The following is a 7,611-nucleotide window of genomic DNA, read 5'->3' as shown; positions in this document are numbered from 1 at the left end:
CTTACTTTGATCAGTGTTAAGCTGGACTTTTTATTATTATTATTATTCTACAGGATTTATATAGAGCCAACAGTTTGCTCAGCGATGTATATTATAATGGGAGACAGTACATGAGACAGTACAGTAACAATACGATTCAATACACAAGGGGTTCGAGGGCCCTGCTCCTTGGAGCTTACAATCTAGGAGGGAGGGGATAGTGGTACAGGAGGAAATAGCTGTGGGGGATGGAGTGGTAGGAAGAGTGGAGGAGTTCAGTAATTAGCTGAGGGCAGGGTAGGCTTCCCTGAACAGATAGGTTTTTAGAGTGCGCCTAAAGGTGAGGAAAGTAGGTGATAGTCTGATGGATTGGAGTAGGGAGTTCCAGAGGATGGGGGAAGCCCTGGAGAAGTCCTGGAGAGGGGCATGGGAGGAGGAGACCAGGGAAATAGAGACTAGGAGGTCTTGTGAGGAGCGGAGAGTACATTTTGGGTGGTATTTGGATACCAGATCAGTGATGTAGTTTGAGCCAGTATTATGAACAGCTTTATACATCAATGTTAGCATTTTGAATTTTATCCGTTGAGCAATCGGAAGCCAGTGGAGGGATTGGCAGAGAGGGGTGGCGGATACGGAGCGGTTAGTAAGGTGGATGAGTCTGGCCGCAGCATTCAAGATAGACTGAAGCGGGGATAGCCTGCGGTTAGGTAAGCCGATGAGGAGGGAGTTACAGTAGTCGAGGCGTGATATGAGGGAGTGAATGAGTTGCTTAGTGGTTTCCGGGGTTAGGAACGGACATATTTTGGAGATGTTGCAGAGGTGAAGTCTACATGAGTTTGTCAGCGAATGGACCTGGGGCTGGAAGGACAGATTGGAGTCTAGGATGACACCTAGTACTCTGGCTTCAGGGAAGGGACTGATGGTGGTGTTGTTGGTCTTGATGGAGAAGTCAGTGGGGGGGCGCGGGCTGGGGGGGAAAACTAGGGGCTCAGTTTTGGAAAATTTAATTTGAGGAAGTGGAGTGACATCCAATCCGATATGTCGCTCAGTAGGCTTGTGATACGGGTGGAGACTGAAGGGGTGAGGTGGGGGGTAGAGAGATAGATTTGCGTGTTGTCGGCATAGAGATGGTAGTTGAAGCCGTGAGAGTATCAATTGGCCAAGGGAGGAGGTGTAGATGGAAAAGAGAAGGGGCCCGAGGACAGAACCTTGAAGGACCCCAACAGAGAGGGGGAGTGAAGAGGAGGTGGCAGCGTTATAGGGAATACTGAAGGAACGCTGTGATAGATAGGAAGAGAGCCAGGAGAGAGCGGAGTCTCTGCAGCCAAGAGTGTAGTTTTTTTTTTGAGGAGGGGGTGGTCAACCGTGTCCAAAGCCGCAGAGAGGTCGCGGAGTAGGAGCACTGAATAGCGACCATTAGCCAGACTGTAGGGGATCAAGGAGGTTATTGTCGATGAGGTGAGAACTCAGGCGATTCTAGACTTGAAGCTCTTGTCCTGTAAGCTGCTTGTCACGTAAGCTGTTGACACTCAGAAACTTGTCTTCTGATCCTGTTGTGGCTTTGGGTCTGCCAGATCTCCTCTCCCCCCAAGCTTCCAAGTGTTTTCTGATAGTGTAACAAACTGTACTCACTAACACCTTGACTTTCATTGCAATTATGCTAAAGGAAAAACTTACACTCTTAAGGGTTATAATGGTCTGTCTTCCTTTATTAATTGCCTTTTTCTCACCATTTTTAGAGCAATATTATACTTCCTGTAGTGCAATACTGTCCATATATTGCTTAAAGTGGCATTTAAGGTTGTTTTATAAAGGAAAAGAAAAAACAAACATGTCGTAAGTACCAGCTCTCTGTAATGGTTTTGCACCATGCAGCCCGATCCTTTTCTCCTCAGGTCCCCACCAGCGCTCCCGGCTCCTCCCCCTTGACCAGTGCCCAATAGCAATCCATGCACTATGTGGGTACTGGTGCGTGCTGGCTCTCGAGCCCAGCTCTATGCATCCATAAGACACAGAGCGACAGCTCAGACCTGCCTCCCTGCTCTCTCCTCATTCGCTAACTGGCTGTGATTGACAGCAATGGCTCCCGCTGCTGCCTCAACCAATCAGTAGTGAGAGTCCCCAAGGCTCTCATGGAAATTGGATCAAGAGGGGGCTAAAGTATTAGGGTGGGGGGGGGGCTATTGCACATAGGTTTTTTTACCTTCATGCATTCTATTCTAAAAACCTTGAGTCTTTAGCTACACTTTAAGTGTGTTTGTTTTTTACAATTTGTTTCCTTTAACAGTCCTGTTGGAGGGGCTTTGGAGAAATATCACGAATCTAAAAAGACTACTGGGGAGGGGTAGTCCCGGGACAGCCACGCTCTTGTGCAGATCTCTGGCTCAAGAGGGAGCACAGGTGAGTGGTAGGGGGCTGTGGAAGGAGCAGGACACAGAAGGATATTTGCCTCCATACATAGAATATATGAAGGTAAAAAACCTTCTCTCTTTAAAACTACTTTAGGAGGGTGTAGTAACACAGTCTGTTTCAACACTGCTTTTATACAGAGTGTTTGTAAGTAATAAACAGAAGTTAGGACACGTGTAAGAATTGTTAGCATAAACTTTTAAATCTTAAATTGCTTGTAAAGGTTCAAGGTTTTTTACCTTCGTGCATGAAGGTAAAAAAAACCTCTGTGCAGCAGCTCCTCAAGCCCCCCTAATACTCACCTAAGCCCCTTCTTGATCCAGCAATGTGCAATGGAGTCTCGGCAATCCGGGCCTCCTCTCCTCATTAGCAAAGACAGCAGCAGGAGCCATTGGCAATCACAACCAGTGAGCCAATGAGAAGAGAGTGGGTGAGGCCAAGCCACGGCTCCGTGTGTGAATGAACACACACAGCAGCAGGTGCCCCCATAGCAAGCTGCTTGCTGAGGGAGGTACGCGAGAGGAGGGAAGAGCCAGGAGCATTGGCGGGGAACCAGAGGGTAGGACTGCACTGTGCAAAACCACTGCAGAGAGCGGGTAAGGATGATGTGTTTGTGATTTTAAAAAATAAATAAGCCTTTAATATCACTTTACTTACATTGCTGCAAAAAGTGAGGTGTTTTTCCTGAAAAAAGGCCTTTTGTATAACTGAAATGTACATTATTTTTCAATTTTTGTTAACCTAAAATGTTTACTTTCACATCTGGCACTTTACCGCTTATACCATTTCAGGTTATTCACTGGAATTGAACTGTTTAAATTTCAATAAAAACTGCAAATATGGGGGTGTTCTAAAACTTGACTGGAGATCATATTCATATATACACTATATTGCCAAAAATAATGGGACACCCCTCCAAATCATTGGATTCAGGTGTTCCAATCACCTCCATGGCCACAGGTGTATAAAGTCAAGCACCTAAGCATGCAGACTACTTCTACAAACATTTGTGAAAGAACGGGTCACTCTCAGGAGCTCAGTGCGCAGAAGTCGCCAACTGTCTGCACAGTCAATAGCTAAAGCCTTCCAAATTTTGTGTGGCCTTCAGATTAGCACAACAGTGCGTAGAGAGCGTCATGGAATGGGTTTCCATGGTCGAGCAGCTGCATCCAAGCCTTACATCACAAAGTGCAATGCAAAACGTCAGATGCAGTGGTGTAAAGCATGTCGCCTCTGGACTCTAGAGCAGGGGTGTCAAACTGGCGGCCCGCCAGATGTTGCTTAACTACAAATCCAATCCTGCCTCTGCCTTTGGGAGTCATTCCTGTAACTGTTAATCTTGCAATGCCTCATGGGACTTGTAGTTTGGCAACAGCTGGAGGGCCACCCATTTGAAACCCATGCGCTCTAGAGCAGTGGAGATGTGTTCTTTGGCGTGACGATTCACGCTTCTTTGTCTGGCAATCTGATGGACGCATCTGGGTTTAGCGGTTGCCAGGAAAATGGTACTTGCCTGCCTGCATTGTGCCAAGTGTAAAGTTTGGTGGAGGGGGGATTGTAGTGCGGGGTTGTTTTTCAGGAACTGAGTTTGGCCCTTTAGTTCCAGTGAAGCATAAGCATATCAAGACATTTTGGACAATTTCATGCTCCCACCTTTGTGAGAACAGTTTGGGGATGGCCCCTGCCTGTTCCAACATGACTGCGCACCAGTGCGCAAAGCAAGGTCCATCAAGACATGGATGAGCGAGTTTGGGATGAAAGAACGTGACTGGCCTGCACAGAGCACCAAACCTCAACCCGAAAGAACACCTTTGGGATGAATTAGAATGGAGACTGCGAGCCAAGGTTTCTCATCTGACGTTAGTGCCTGACCTCACAAATGCTCTTCTGGAATAATGGTCAAACATTCCCATAGACACACTCCTAAACCTTATGGACAGCCTTCCCAGAAGAGTTGAAGCTGTTATAGCTGCAAAGGGTAGGCTAACACAATACTGAACCCTATGGGCTAAGACTGGGATGCCATTAAAGTTCATGTGCATGTAAAGGCATGCGTCCCAATACTTTTGGCAATATAGGGTTTGTGTGTCTATACATACATGCACACACATACACCAGCCACTTTACTAGGTACACCTTTATAGTACAGAGCTGGGCCCCCTTTTGCCTTCAGAACTGCTTTAATTCTTTGTGGCATAAATTCAACAAGGTGTTGGAAACAATTTTGACATGATATCACGCAGTTGCTGCACATGGTCAGCAACAATAATCAGGTGCTCGATTGCTACTAAAAGGGTCCAAAGTATGCCAAGAAAATATCCCCCACATTACACCACCACCAGCCTGAACCGCTGCTACAAGGCAGGATGGATCCAGGCTTTCATGTTGTTTACACCAAATTCAGACCCTACCATTTGCATTTCACAGCTGAAATTGAGACTCATCAGACCAGGCAACGTTTTTCCAATCTTCTATTGTCCAACTTTGGTAAGTCTGTGCGCATTGTAGCCTCTGTTTCCTGTTCTTAGCTGACAGGAGTGGCACCCCGTGTGGTCTTCTGCTGCTGTAGCCCATCTGCTTCAAGGTTTGACACGTTGTGCGTTCAGAGATGGTATTCTGCATACTTTGGGTGTAATGAGTGGTTATTTGGAGTTACTGTTGCCTTTCTATCATCTCAAACTAGTCTTCCCATTCTCCTCTGACATCAACAAGGCATTTTTGTCCACACAACTGCCACTCACTGGATATTTTCTCTTTTTCGGATGATTCACTGTAAACCCTAGAGATGGTTGTGCGTGAAAATCGCAGTAGATCAGCAATTATTTATATTTTTTTTTTTTAAATACTCAGACCAGTCCATCTGGTACCAACAACCATGCCATGATCAAAGTTAAATCCCCTTTCTTCCCCATTCTGATGCTCCATTTGAACTTCAGCAAATAGTCTTCACCACATCTGGTGCGACATGATTGGCTGATTGACAATGTGTTACCAAGCAATTGAACAGGTGTACCATATAAAGTGGCGTTATATATATCTGTTAAATATGGCAATCCAACATTTCATAATCCAGATATGTGACTGCTATAGCAAGAAATTGTATGAAAAAAGTATCCTGTTCTCTTTGTATTGCTTAATTTGTGTGAAATACCTGGTGTAGCTGCTAGTTCCTCTGCATTTCTATTAAAAAACTGACCATGCAAGGCAGGAGAGCACAGCATGGTCAGTTCTTTAGCTGTGCTGGAATGCAGCCTGCTGTCATCCACTAATCAGACTTGTGCTGTGACCTCCACGCGCATGGGCCCCCCCCCCCATACACACAGTAATTGGCTGGGAAGATCCGTGCCCTGCTGTTTCTCCTCCCCGAGCTCCTTATACAACTGAGAACAAAAGGTGATTAATTATAAAAAGGGGGAAAAGGCAATTATAATGTTTTTTATATGTATCCATAAATGTTTTGTCTTTCTTTCAGTTTTAAACTGAATGGGTTATTTTAAAAGGTGAGGGTTTACATACACTTTAAACCTTCAATAAAGAATAAGGAGAATCTATATGAACAGTTTTTAGTGGACATTTAACCACTCTATTATAATGTACACTGTGCAAAGATATCAGCAGATACAAGATGGAGAATTAGGGTAAAACAAACAAAAATTTATATTAAATGAGAATTTTCCAGATCCAATATGAAAAAAATTTATTATGACAGAAAGCCCCTTCCAAGATGACTAAATATCTAAATTTAATTTAGGTTGTTATGTTAGTGGAAATTACATGATAAACATCTTCAGACACCAAACAAAATTATATATCATTAAATAGTGGTGTGGCCCATTTTTTTTCCACCTTTCGAAGTCTTAGAAACTTTCCTGTCTTTTTAATCTCCCTCATTTTACATCAGACTAGTGCACATTAAGCAATAGGGAATAGCTGGGAATACAGATGCCAAGACCTTTTTTGTGGTGTCTAAGATGTATAAATAGCTAAGCAAAGTCTAACACACACAACTGGGATATAACTTTTTATGGCCGTGTCTGCCATACTGCACACAATCATGCAGGTGCCACATTTAAAGACTGCTTAAGTAATGCAATTTCTTTATCACCTCTCAACCACTAGCCTGCTCGTGGCACAGATAAAACCCCATACACACGAGCCATATATCAGGCGGTTCAATAGAAACCGGCCAACATTCAGCCCGTGTGTACGACAGCCGATCCAACAGAAGCTGGCCGAACGTCTGGCTAATCGTAAAGAGCATGACCGAAAAAGGTCCGGCTTCTATCATAGGGGCATGACCGAAAAAGGTCCGGCTTCTATCATAGGGGCATGACCGAAAAAGGTCCGGCTTCTATCATAGGGGCATGACCGAAAAAGGTCCGGCTTCTATCATAGGGGCATGACCGAAAAAGGTCCGGCTTCTATCATAGGGGCATGACCGAAAAAGGTCCGGCTTCTATCATAGGGGCATGACCGAAAAAGGTCCGGCTTCTATCATAGGGGCATGACCGAAAAAGGTCCGGCTTCTATCATAGGGGCATGACCGAAAAAGGTCCGGCTTCTATCATAGGGGCATGACCGAAAAAGGTCCGGCTTCTATCATAGGGGCATGACCGAAAAAGGTCCGGCTTCTATCATAGGGGCATGACCGAAAAAGGTCCGGCTTCTATCATAGGGGCATGACCGAAAAAGGTCCGGCTTCTATCATAGGGGCATGACCGAAAAAGGTCCGGCTTCTATCATAGGGGCATGACCGAAAAAGGTCCGGCTTCTATCATAGGGGCATGACCGAAAAAGGTCCGGCTTCTATCATAGGGGCATGACCGAAAAAGGTCCGGCTTCTATCATAGGGGCATGACCGAAAAAGGTCCGGCTTCTATCATAGGGGCATGACCGAAAAAGGTCCGGCTTCTATCATAGGGGCATGACCGAAAAAGGTCCGGCTTCTATCATAGGGGCATGACCGAAAAAGGTCCGGCTTCTATCATAGGGGCATGACCGAAAAAGGTCCGGCTTCTATCATAGGGGCATGACCGAAAAAGGTCCGGCTTCTATCATAGGGGCATGACCGAAAAAGGTCCGGCTTCTATCATAGGGGCATGACCGAAAAAGGTCCGGCTTCTATCATAGGGGCATGACCGAAAAAGGTCCGGCTTCTATCATAGGGGCATGACCGAAAAAGGTCCGGCTTCTATCATAGGGGCATGACCGAAAAAGGTCCGG

This window comes from Staurois parvus, unplaced genomic scaffold (assembly GCF_062004578.1).
Source record: "Staurois parvus isolate SC_StPar_1 unplaced genomic scaffold, SC_StPar_1.0 ptg000358l, whole genome shotgun sequence".
In the NCBI taxonomy this organism is placed as follows: Eukaryota; Metazoa; Chordata; class Amphibia; order Anura; family Ranidae; genus Staurois; species Staurois parvus.
This window is presented reverse-complemented; position numbering follows the sequence as displayed.